The sequence below is a fragment of the Nylanderia fulva genome, unplaced genomic scaffold (genome assembly GCF_048542155.1).
Source record: "Nylanderia fulva isolate GAGA-0341 unplaced genomic scaffold, ASM4854215v1 Scaffold8, whole genome shotgun sequence".
NCBI classification, from domain to species: domain Eukaryota; kingdom Metazoa; phylum Arthropoda; class Insecta; order Hymenoptera; family Formicidae; genus Nylanderia; species Nylanderia fulva.
In genome coordinates, this window is record NW_028190916.1 from 418,370 (window position 1) to 432,464 (window position 14,095).

Here is a 14,095-nt window from a genome sequence, read left to right on the forward strand (position 1 = left end):
GCCGGTACGTGATGCGTCTCACTCGAGAGGAAGACACCCTCTCGCGTCATCGTTCTCGAAAAGTTTAAATCACGAATTCGCGGCGGCCCCCCACGGCGTACACAGACGTGAATTCGGAGAGGGTCGTCAGAGAGTTCCGCCGGGCGGGAGTCTGATGGGTAAATGCGATGTGATGCGAGTAACTGAGTGGCTAATTGAATGAGGTGCCTCCCAGGAGCGCCGATCCGTCGCGTGTCACACGTCAGAATTTGCGCAGCGGGAACGCGAAATTACGACGATTGTCGGGTCGTGTGCCAATTATCCTCGCGCGATATGATTGCCAGCGCGGGAAATTATGCGATGCCGAACGATGCCGAATCCTGGCCGATGCATATACGCAACTAGGCAGTTCGTCAGATTCGTCAGGAAACTGCGACATTTCTGCTCCGATCATTAATAATCCATTAACGGTATTGGACGCTTCGATTTATAGGAATATATACCCGATAACGACGCAACCTAGCAACCTGGGGGAGAAAAAAAAGGAGATCGTTTGTCAATTTTACGGATCGCTACTGATTGGTTTCTGAGCCATGTCACGCTACGTCCATATTTTATGCGTATAAAATTCCAAAGAGAAAGAGAGAGAAAGAAGGGAGACGAGAGTGATGCGATATTAAATATAGAAGTAACGATCCGGAGATTGCGAATTTTATAGTATCGAAAAAAGAGACTTGCAATAGATTTTGTTCAGCTATCGTTGAATTCATCATTAATGTAAAGTTGCAGGAAACTTTGGAAACGACATTGATTTAATTTTAACCAATTCTGAGTGCGCACATTCGTATAAACGGAAGTACTATCAAATAGAACGCTATAGACAAAACAATCAATGTGACAATAAATATGAATAATTGCGACTTTAACGAAGGAATAGTAAATTCATCGATTTGTTTGCATTTTCGAGAAATCTTGGAGAAAGCGGGACGGCATGAAGGCATTGTAAGCGGACGAAGGCGTTGCGGATCTGTAAAGAAGACTGCTTATGCATTCTTGGCGCGAAGGCAATCGCGGGGATGGCGGGTGTTGGATGCTGTGCGAGAACCAGACAAGAGAACAATTACGCGCCGTCAGCCCCGTGACCGGCAGGATACCATGAGGTGAATCAAAACTAGGTGTGTGCCATCACCCCTGGGCCAGGTCTATCTGAGCGTTCCGAAGCCACGTTCCGCGTCCCGAAGGAGAAAGATCGAATCTCGATCGGTAAGCGAGATTGGCAGAATAGGCGAGTGCCTGCAAAGAGCAATTTACGAAGGGCAAGCAAAAAATACAGAAGAAAGTTGGAGAAATCTTTGTGCAAAAAATTTTAAATTTCTCTTCGAAATGTAATAACATATTGTTCATTTTTTTTTACAGAAATCTCATTATGATATGTAGTTTTAATTGGTATTTTGTAATTTTGTTTATATATTTTACACTGTGTCTGTATAGTACACATAGTAGAATAATTATTTTAATTAGTTAATACTACAAAAAAGCAGCAATAACATAAATTCTTTTTATCATACATGCACTTTCAAATGTTTCGACAAATTTCCAAACAAACAATCCGATGAATTATGAAAAATGAATGGCGATCCACAATTAATGACTGGAAGAACCATTTATCGTTGAATCCCAGCGATGACAGGAGGATGTATGCGATAATTTATAGCTATGGATTTCTAGAATGCTGCATAACACTTTTCATGAAATAATATAACGAGATACTGTTAAATCTTTATCGAGATATTTCGATCAATTTTTTCACAGATTTTTCAAAAATTTAATATATCACGATTAAATGTTCTCTTAATTAAAGTTCACGCGCATTAATGTTAATTTAAATAATAATTCGTTAGAAGTAAATTAACACACTTTATATGCGTTGTAAAGATATCTCTCATCGATTCCGTTTCTCCTGCGAACCATTCTATGAGAATAATTACAACAGCCAATAATTAAAGTCATACGTCAGTCGGCGAGACATTCACCTTCGTATTCTCACGACAAATGCAAAGTACGACTCAATTTTCATTAGAGCAATCAGTTTCGTGTAGATCGCGAAATGTTTACCGAATCTGTTCGTGTCAAACAAGCACATGTATACTGAATGGCGTGAAATCTTTGAGCAGAGCAGCTGCTTCACTCCGCATACATCATTCGCCCGCAACGAAATTTAAAAATCGTCTGCCTGCGTGCGAATATCAAGAAAGTCGGAGTGCCATTAAAATCTCCGTAAAGTTCATCTCACCAGAATAAATGAATAAGTAAGAGGTCTCGTTCGTGGCGGAACGAAGGGGTCGGTTGGTATAAAGCGACGGCATAAAACGGTTTACACCGACACTTCGGCATTAAGCCTGGCGCCCTTCGGAAAGAATATGCAGTTTAAATCTACTGCGGAACACACCGTCTGAAAGAGATTCTGGAGAAGATGGACATTGTGTGTGCGTGAAGCATATTTATATTTTATTGAGGAAAATACGCACAATAATCCGGTGCGTGATCCCTTATATTGTCTTATTCTTGGACTAATTTTGAAGTAAATTATACTCTATTTGTCTTAATGCAATTTTATAATAATTTGTTTCAGATAAATATTTCTGATTAATTACTCTTCATATGCGTTAACAGATATGTTACCGACAACATTCGTAGAAATGATTTTTCAAAGATCACATTATTCGATTATGACTACTGATTATTTTGTCCGAGGAAGCGTAGAAGAAGGAATGAGAGTCCTCTTTGCAGAACGCGAGCAGGCTAGTCTCGAGAATTCGAGACGAGTTTCGTCGTGAAAGAGTTTTATTGTATTTTTTTCATTAACAAGTCCGGCTCGTTCCCTGGAGATCGGGAAAGTTGGCGGCGAGTTTTAGCGAGACTTTTGTTAATGTTCGGAATTAACGGAGTAAGGAGACTTTAAGTCATAAGGCCCCATGGGAGCGCGGGGTTCGACGCGAACTTTCACGATTCTTTATTTCTTTATCAACTCCGACCCTCGCCTTCCTACCTTCGCCTCGCGGAATGCTCGGCACAGTGCGACCGAGCGTTTCCTCTTCCTACGCAAGTGTGCTCCATAATTACTTTGTTCGACACAATTCTCTTATTTTCATTTTCGTGAGCTCTTTGCATCGTCGCTCGTGAATACGAACGAACGAAAAATTCGTCCTGCCTGCTCTTACGTAACAAAGCTATTGTATCATGTGTGGGTTTATAAACGCGTGATTTCTTTGCCGTTTCGCTTGTGCCGGCACGTCCGGATTTCCCTATCGAAGAGGGTCTGCGAGGGATCCAACAGGGGACGATTTGGCTCGACAGGCGGTTGATTAGTTACATGAGAGTGGATACCGCTATTCTACCCTCTCTTCTACCTGTGCGATGATGCACGATCGCCTCGGCCACCTAAGCATCGTCAATGGGATGCATATGTCAATTGCCATGCTAACGATATGTCTACACAATACGGTACACAACGCAATTATGTTACATTATGCGTGATGCTATGCGCGCGGTTTATGGAAACGTGTTTAAGTTGAATGCAAGACACATTCATTTCAACACTTTTAGGTTTTATTCATTAAAACACTTTTTAATTATATATATTGAGTAGAAAAGTAGTTCCAGAAATATTTGCAACATTCAAGATATAAAAAGTCATTCATATATTATAGATATTTAAACCTATAATGTTTTTTATATCTAGAAGTTAGTATCGTACATAATAATATATTAATTTACTCTTATTCTTTCTTTCCAGAATTATTCTAAAAAGAGAAATAAAGAATTAAAAAATTTAGAATATTTTTTTTTCGATCAATGTTTATACCATACATTGGCAAAACCCATAAATCTTGTCGACCAATGGTATTTTTTCGCGCGTTTGCAAGCTGTATGATGTACTGATCCTATTACGCAGTGCAGTCATAATTTTTCATGAAATAATGAAACGTTCGAAATAAAAAGAGTTGGAACGTGAATTTTTTGAAAGTAACATTGTGTAATATTTTGACACAGATGCATAAATTTACAAAATGTATATTTACTTATAAAAAAATAATTATTAGTTGTATTTATCGTATAGTATACACAAATTGAACGAGAAATTTTCGCACGAGTTTCGGTAATGAGGCGAAAATTGAGACAGCTTTATTAAGTTGAGGGAAGTTGCTCTGATGAAGTTACAATTACGGCCCCTTTGCCCACCAAGGAAGTCACCCTCGCAGCTAATTTTATTTATTACGCAATTTAAAAATCGATGCTGCGATTCGAACCAATAAATGAGCAGCGGCGCAAAGTTTTGCTATACCGTAACTTTAAAATTCTCTGTTAGATTTTAAATTATTTTTCAAGTATTTTACTTATAAACTTGTAAGCTTGCATGACAAGCACAACTTTTATTAACATTTCATATTATTGATTAAACAAATAAAACATAAAGATAAAATGCAAAATATTAACTTGAAATCTACAAACATATTATAATTCCGTTTATACATCTTACAGATGACATCACGTCATAGCGCAGCTTCACGTGAATGTTGCTGACAAGAAGTCTGATTCAGGATAACAAGTCGCTAACTACGAGGGCATAACAGCCATGCGCTAACCAAGTTAATCTAAGCTGATTAAGAAGACTAAGGGCTGACTTGATTGGTCGGATGAATGCAGGCAGAGGAGGTAAATATCTGCGCTGTCAGCTTGCTCATTTTTCAATAATTAACAATCAATTTGTTTTTTTACAGCAACATTATGCAGTTATATTTACACATACCTACAAAAATAACTTCTTTGCTTTGAAAGTGGAAATCTTAATATTTATGTGAATACAAAAACAAATAAATAGATGGAATAAAAACGTAAAGATATAATTTTCGTAAAATACTCTGATTGATATAATTAAAACACCATATATATTGTATATATATATATATACATATATTTCTTTTTACTTTTATTTATTGATCTTCTCGTGTGTTCGGAAAAATTTCATTTGAAGGCGCTATTCTTGTCACACTTTTGCGCATTACAATAATAATTTTAATATCACTGAGAGAAGACATATTCGAAGTATATCACTTTAGATACCGACGATGACCGTTCATCGCGATAAAGAGTAAAGATAGCGGAGAAGATTGGATCCTCGATTTAGTGAGCAGTTAGCAGGTAGTGCGAGCCCGGATTACAGAATTAGCCGAAAGACCAAGCGTCATCCGCTGCACGTTTTGGGAGTAGTGGATCCCCTCAAGTGCTGCCTACCTCGTATATCCCTCCGAGGCCCGTAGTCCAAGGTGGAAGACTTTACCGGGTGCTTGCTCCGTAATTAGCCACTTTCACTCTCAAAGGCTCGACATGTCTCCCCAAGAGTCCCGACGCAGGCTACATTATATCGCTATTAGCGCATGAATGCGCTTCATTGAAATATTTATATGACGCATACGTATATATCTATACAGCCATGACATTTGTTCCAGACGAAACGGATTTTACGATTATTGCGTTTAAATTTTTACATAACGATACGTTTATATACCCATATATTTAACAGAGATTTTAAAAAACTGGAAAAGTAGGCCACGTATTGTCAAAGGTTTTCATACCGCGTCGGGGAATAGCCACGCGCGCACTCACACACCCAGAGAAAGAGAGAGAGAGAGAAATACACGCACGAATACACAGTCAACCGATCGACCAACCACTCTCGTCGTACGCAAGCATTCTATGTCAGGGTAATAAAACATTTCGCGTGCGAGGGTATAATTGTCGGGGTCGGGCCCGCGCGCGCGGTTTATACAGTGCTAGCGTGGCGCGGGACGGAAAAGGACGGTGAGGGGTATGTAGTCTAGGTTTAGGGGCCCCGAGAGGGTACCGCGCCCCCTTTTTCATCCTGTAGTTATTTATCGCCCTGTTTCCTCTAGCTCTCTCTCGCTCGCGGCTCCATACACCCTCGGCTCGACCGATGGCGAAGGTGGTATTGCGCATCGGTGATAGACCGGGATACGTTTACGGTTGCCATTGTTGTTGTTGTTGTCGATATTGGTGTTGGAAGTAGTTGGTGCGGCAGTTTTACGCATACCTTCGTCAAGTTGCTCACGACTCCGAATCAAGAATTGGCCACCATCGCTTTGTGCTTTCACGACCCTCTTCCACGAATCGTTCGACTCTCTTCTTCTCGTCGTTCTATCTTCGCCAACTTTTAATGCGAGTTCTAACGCAGTTTCGCGCCTCGATGAACTTCTCATCCGTTCAATCGAGCGGAACCTGCTGGACAATGTAAGTCGCTTTTCGACCATTTTTTTACAACTTCTTTTCATCATAATATTATTTCTCAAGCAAGGATCATTAACGCTCACGTAATTCTGGATATAAAAATATAAGTGAGAGTTTAACAATTTTTCCTAATGTAATGTATCCATACATCTTTCTATAGCATGTTTTAATTTAACTCACTTGTAAATTATTTTGTATCTTTAGATAATTTATAGTTATTCAAAATATATCCTATACGTATATAATACATATTTTCTTTCATGTTAACATTTTATATGTACATCTTATATACATTGATATTAATTATTGCGGAAACTATATTTGCAATCACAAAATTAGCAATATTATAAATGATAAGATAAAAAATAGAATTTATAACAGTTTGAGGTGATCTTTCAGGTTTTTGAAACGCGTGGACAGAACGTTCCAGACAGGAAACTGACAGTACTTGCAATCGAGGGGAAAACACATTCAGCGATAATGCTCTATCAGGAGGGTTCGCTATTCCGGCTACATAAGTGACACATTGACGGGAGCTGACCGCCGGTTGGCAGCTTCGACCGTCTCCCCAGGGTGGCTAGTTACCGCATGATTGGCCCTCCATTACCATATAACGTACATGCGGACGTGTACACGATCCTCCGTAATATTTGTCCGCTATGTCTCAGTAGAATGCAAAAGAGAAAAAGTCTTTAGGCGGAAGAAGCTTGAAGATAAACGCGAGTTGGATTCTTTATTATTCTACAAATGTTTCATAGACTTGTCAAATAATGATTTCGATAATGGAAAATTTCAATGGCAAGTTCAAACTCGCAAATCACGTGGTCTCACATGTAATTACCTCGAGACAACGAATTGCGCTATAATACGCAATCTGACAATATATGAAATGTAGACACCAGTCCCCTGTGGATACGTAGTATTTCTCAACATACATTTTTTAATTCGCCAATATGAATGTACAAGATATATTCCACGGAAGACGTACTGAGGTTTCAAAGGTTTTTGCAGCCTTATCTCTCGACCCTTGGCATAAGGGACGACAAGTCGACGAAGAGAACAACCCTGCCACGGTTAGATGGATAGACATGATGCGAACGTACGTAGACATGTGAGGGTGCACTCGCTTAATTACACCGGAGGCCTCGTGGGATACCGAGAGGTTGAAGCGACTTTACCCTCTCTCTCCTTTCCTCGTCCTTTCTCGACTACCTCGCCCTCTTACTCTCTCGTCCTTCTCGTGTATCTCCGTTTCTCGCGCCTCGTCCGTCTTTCTCGCTTACTCTTTCCTCACGTGACGTCTACCAACCATCCCTTCAGATGTATCGCATCTCCACGCTGAGATTTCCAAACTGGCGCGTAGATAAGCTGGTGTTGCATCTCTCCTGGGGACTCGTGGCCGGTTGCAGCCGAATGCACTGTCTGCATCGTTGAGAAGCTCTGCAAACGAACCACAGCTCGTAATGGCGCAGGAGTAATTCCCCGTATCCGACGCTGTTACGTGAGAAATTCAAGATTCGTTCACGACAAGAGGACTCTCATACAAGGTACCACTAGATATTCGTCGTTCACGCATTCTATGTATATATCTGTACAAATAATCTGTCATATATTATCTGAAATTAATAAAGTAAAAAATAAAAATTATTTTCGCGAGTCGAACATAATAATCAGAAATTTAAGATAGTTATAATTCATATCAGGTATAAGTTGTTTATAGAAAATGAACAGAATTTTAAAATAAAAGTTTTGTAAAATGTTGCAGACTGAAGAAAAAGAAGAAGGAATTATTTCATTTACTTTGATAATATGTATATACGCCACATATAGGTGTTGATTGTTCCATTTGTATCTCGTGTCGACTTTCCACAATTTCGCACGTATTCTAATCTTTTTCCAGCTATCATGGCGTGACACGCACAATCCGTAAGCGTTGAAATGCATTGACTTAATTAGTTAATTAATGACGCCCTTTTAAATAGATAACGGCGACTCGAGAGCAAGCGGAAGCACATGCCTCGATTCAAGGGACATTCATCATTCCGACGCCTGTTAGTGGCGCGAAACGTTCTACCGCTGGTCTAATCTCGTGCCCATAAATAAGATAACAATTTTTCATCCCTTCCTACCATTGCTACTTGCGGGGACGTGCCCACGGAGAAAACGGAGGTGAACGAACAAGAGGGAGAACGCGCAAGTAGGGAGAGAGAGCTGAGCCAGACAGAAAACGGAAAAGTTTGTAACCCTCGTTACTGGGTATCGAGTTCCAATTAGATGACGATCGCATTTCCAGTGGCAGAGTCAGAAGACGTTTTTGCGTGTACCTGAGACGAACGGTCGATTGCCGACTTACCTTATCCTCCCATGGGTAAATCAAACGAACACTAATTCACAGCGTTTGGGGGATTACTGGTGACTCTATGATCGTTATCACTGCGGACGTCGCAATCGTCACAAATGTTTTATGCTGACTTTAGCACTCGACTCTATTATCGATGTGACAACTGTCGCATTTTACAATTTCTATATACAATTAAAGTAGAAAGTTAATAACTTTAAATCGATTCCATTTACTGTGTTAATTTTTGAGAATTTTAATATCAAAAAATTACACATTTATATACATTATTATCTAACAGTATTCCTGAAACACTATTTCTCTATTCCTTCGTAACGCTCTGAAAGCAGAAAAAAATGTTCAGATCTCGTTACAATTATCCCCTAATTTATCTAATAATAAAAAATAAATATGCGCTGCACACCGATAAAAAATAGTTTTAATTTTGCAAGTTCAAAAAGTTAATACACAACGCGTGTCTTTTGTTTTGCACCCGTGTAGTCTCCACCAACTGTTTGGTATACGAAACGAGCGTAACTCGATACGGAATATCGAAGTCAACGTACCCTCTCGAGAGGTTTCAAAAGCCACGGTGTGTACCTCGCGACTCAGGAAGGGAGGCACCGGAGGACGCCGGAAGGACCATGGCGAGGCAGAGAGAAAGGGAATGCAGTGGGGAAGCGCGTTGCGAAGGTGGAGGATGCACTCCAATGGGTCCCGCGACAAAGAGCAAGATCAGTGTGACTCTCAGCTTTCCCCTGGGCTGAGAACAAGGTTCTCACACATGTGGTTCTCACCTTCCTCATCCTGACGAACGTCATGGTTGCAACTTCGAAACGAGGTTAGTCATTGAGAAAGATCCAGATAGCTCTGCACTTCACTGTGTTCATAATAGTTAGCGAACTATGTATTATAGAGAGCCTCTTGGACAGCTGTCAACAATGCAGAAATATTTCATAGTTTTAATACCAAAATACATATTAGTATATACAAATATTAGCATGTAACATGCATGCGATAGAAGAAAAGCGAGAGAGATAGAGCAAATATATTTCGTATAAAATATCCATTTTCATCACTATTTAATCAGATATTAATTGAGTTAAAACAGTTATTAAATATTAATTAAAATATTGAAAAAAATATTAGTACAGCGCTACATTTTATACGTTGTGATCATTTCTATGATAGAAAAAATAAAATTAAAAATTTCCTATTCTCAATTTATTTTATTATACTAAATTTTATAAATTTAATTTCTTCTTTCTGCCTTCCTTTCCAGATACGATAAAAAAATGATTTCACAAAGTTAAGTAATGATTCATCTCACCTATTACTAGTATTAATTTACCTCGACACATCCTTCACCATCCTGCTATCAAGCATAACTCCTGACGTATCGCGCGGATCTTGATGGACCAAGCAACGAGATTTATTCATCCGCTTCATACGCGGGCAGAGACAGTATATACGACTCGGTATTGACAGTCACTGGGGGTTCGAATAAGTGGTGCTCTCCGTGGCTGACTTCGGCCGACGGGGGTGCGACTGAGGAGAGTTTACGTCGACAGCGCACGGTAAACCCCCGGAATTGTGGCTCCCCTTTGCGCCTCCAGAGACCCCGGGCCGGAGTATTGAAAATTACATCTTACTCTGCCGCTACACCCACCGCCGCCCATTCTTCGCGAATCAGCCCCTCTCCGTGCTACTCTGCGAGCATCGCCGCGATATGCGTTTATAATCGGCCGCAATCGCTTCTCGATGCATCGAGATACTATACGGTATGCCCACTTTCTCGACATCGACGTTGCCCCTCTTCGCCTGCTTCCGGAGCGCTTTCAGCGATACGTATACCATCGGAAGTACACGTTTATACGCTGAGTAGCTTAAAATCTATCAGAGGAAATTGGAATTTATCCTCGTTTTTTTTTATTACCGTCGAGTTTACATCCTTATTCTGATAACACGTTCCATATGGGATATAGAAAGATAATTCAGACTGTTACAAAGTCTCGAAACTACCCTCGTAAATGTAACGAAAATTTTTTCAACATTTCACTGTTACAATGTTGATAAAATCGGTGCATTCGGCGTCTTCGGAGCCTTCTCGCAGTTGCAAACACTCCGCAAAAAAAAAAAAAAAAAAAAAAAAGAAAAAAGAAACACATGAGAGCTGTTATATAATTTAAACAGAAATGTGAGATGCTCCGCATTCAAGGGCGCTAAGGCACCACCACCGGGGGATTCAAGTGAAAAAGAAAATACCCCATCCCTCCGCGACATCGAATCCCGGCATACATGCATAATAGCCGCGGTGTTTTCGTGACGCGAAACTCAAGAAGCGCGAGTACATCGAAGATGGGCACGCATTGTGAAGTTGCCCGGAAGAGAGCAGAGAGAACGAGCGAGTCCGAGCTACACCGGCGTATAAGAGGTGTCGGTGAACGACGCGAAAAATATTGAAAGGCGAACGGACGAGGATGTCGTCCTCGGGACACTTCTCAAGGAAGATAGCGGCGTCAGGAGCACAGCGGAAGACTCGACCGAGGTGGGAGAGTGGGTTTCGTGGAAATATCGAGGCGAGGGAAAAGTATAGACATTTAGACAAGTTTAAACTCGGAACTTTCTTTCCTTGGACCGCGACGAAGGGAGCCTGCGGGCGAGCTGACGTCTCCGAGACTTCAATATTTGTTAAACTCGCCGTCCCGTTTCTCTCTCTCTCTTTCTCACGGTACCCTTCCACCTTTCGATGCCACCAACCCCTCGTACGCTTTTCCTCCATCCGCGTGTTACGCGCCAACCTCTCTTTTATAACGCATAAACTTCGGAATATAGGAACGTATATATACGTGTGACACACATATAGATTTTATATACGATTACCTCAAAATGCACCGTCGCTTCTCATCTGATCCAATAAACCTAAGTGATTTTGCGATCGTATTTTCGTGGTTTCATTTCGATTGTGAAGTTCCGGTATATACCCCAGATTCTCATATGTTAAAAGAAACCTTTATTACCTTATTTAATTCGAGCTTATTATTTTTCCTTATTGCTGTAATTAAATGCACATCTACCAAATAAATCTCTACGGATATTAAAAATGCGATAGATATGAAAAATTATTTAAATTTACTTTTCTCATAATATCATTTTAACATTATTTTTCTATAACAAATATTTTATATTCGATATAAAGATTGTCGTTGCGTATTTTAACTCAAGATTGCAGCACAAATTTGCGGCAAATAATTGAACAAATATCATATAATACACGCAGAAAAAAAATGTACTTACAGTTTAGTTCTAATATACTTGGAAGCATATCATTTGCGAGAAAATGAGACGAACGATCCATCATCATTAACGCATTCGCTCCGTTCTTGAAATAATCGCACACACACAAAATGCATTTCGTGTGCAAACAATGGTAAGAGGAAACACATAAATCCTTTAATATTCGCCAGAGATTACGCTTACTTGGCGTGCGTCTAGCCAACGGCCTTTCCCGGCCGTGACGGCAATGAGAACGTATTCCGCGCCGATGTAACTGGAACAGTCTGGAAGTGGCTGGAATCACCCGAAGTCCAAAGCGAGCGAAGAGCGAGAGGGTCGTAGAGTTGGTAATTGGCAATATGAGTGGCTGGATCCTGCAGGATGTCGGGTCAGTCGCGCGCCCCTGGGAGCACCCCCTTTTCTGGGGTGGCGGACCACCGCCACTCTCTCTCTCTCTCTCTCTCTCTCTCTCTCGTTCCACCCACCTCCGCTTCCGACGACGGGGGTCGAGGGGTAGCAGGAATCAAATTGAGTTTCATACTCGCAGGGACTCTCACCCTGTGTACTGTCCGTAAGCTCGTATGCTCGAGATACACACTCCCGTATCGCTCCGCACTTCTGATTTTAGGATCAACCGGTTCCAGACGTCTGATCCTTCCCGTTTTGTGCATCGGTATTTTAATCTTGGCAATCGCGTCGATCTTAACGCAAATATCAGAGAAGAAACTTGGTGGATTCGGAAATTATAGATAGATATAATTTTTGTAGTTAACTCAAAAGTATGAAATATACCTAAATTAATTGCAACGATCTATTAATTTAATAATGAAACAATTTTCTGCTTTTATACATTGAATTTTCAAACAAATTTGTATACTAATTATTATATATAACAGACTGAGAGTACATATATTATAAAAGCAATATTCTCTTCGTATTTATTTGTATGATTAACGGTTACAAAATGAATTAAGGGCATTGATAATCAGCGCATTTCAGTTGTAGAATGGAATCAAGCCGAAGGGGTTGACGGGGGTCGAAAAAGGAGGAGAAGAGACCGCTCGGTTGTGCGGCGGCGTCTGGACCGCGGATAATAGGAAACTGCCGGGGTATCTCTGCTAATCACGTTAAGTCCGTCAGACCGCTTTGTGCCCCGCGAACGGCCACCGGCCGAAATTCCCAAGTCCGAAACTCACGACCAACATGAACGCAATCCCGCCAGTTTCTCCTCATTCTCACCCCTTCGTGCTTTCCCCGTTCCACGCTCTCGGCACAACGGGCCATTCGGCAAAGCGAAACTGAAATTCAACCTCTTCCACTTTTCGTTCTCATCGCATACCCGTTGTGTGTATATGTTACATATAACTATGAGTCGAAAACTTATACGAAAACGATCGGCGAAATATAAATGTCGGTTTTTGTCATAAAGTCTATAGGGGTTTTTTTTTTTTAATCCCGTCCGCGAAGTCTCGCGATCATCTTCAAGATGATCCTCCGGGAACGGAAAATATTACAAGTTCATCACGTTCATCTCAGCATCGCAAGCACGCATTTGGATTTCTTGTTCCGCCGTGTTGCATACGACGAGGGTAGAGCGATGCGAACTTGCTCCGCCACAAAGTCCAGCACTATGAGCGTGTCATAACTTCAGACGGGCTTTCCGACTTGTGAATCTCATTAAAATCATTGGTGCGTGCTTTTCGGTTTCCAGGCTTCGCGCCGAGCGACCGACGAGTCTATTAAGATGACCATGTCCCCGTGATATTGCTCAGACATCAAGCTACCATCACATCTCCGTAGTTCTGCTCAGATATCTGTTACAGATTCTTTCTGGTTAATAACTTATGGCAATACGGGATGAAAAATATTATAATAAGTATGCATTTAAATATAAATTTAAATATACATTTTGTTATAATCAGAATGTAATACATTATATTTTAACATTAATTTTACCAATAAAAATCAATGACAAAATTACATTATAAAATAGATATTTACTAATCTTTTTTATATTTTCTTTACACTTTATTTATAATTAGAACAAAACAATTTTCATTTGCTTTTTATTGCTTCTAGCTGTCACATCACATCCTATTACATATATGACAAGTTTGAATACCTAATATTCTTATCGCTCGGCATCCTTCGTTATCTACACTCTAGCCGCAAAAGTATATTTGCGTAAGTATTTAT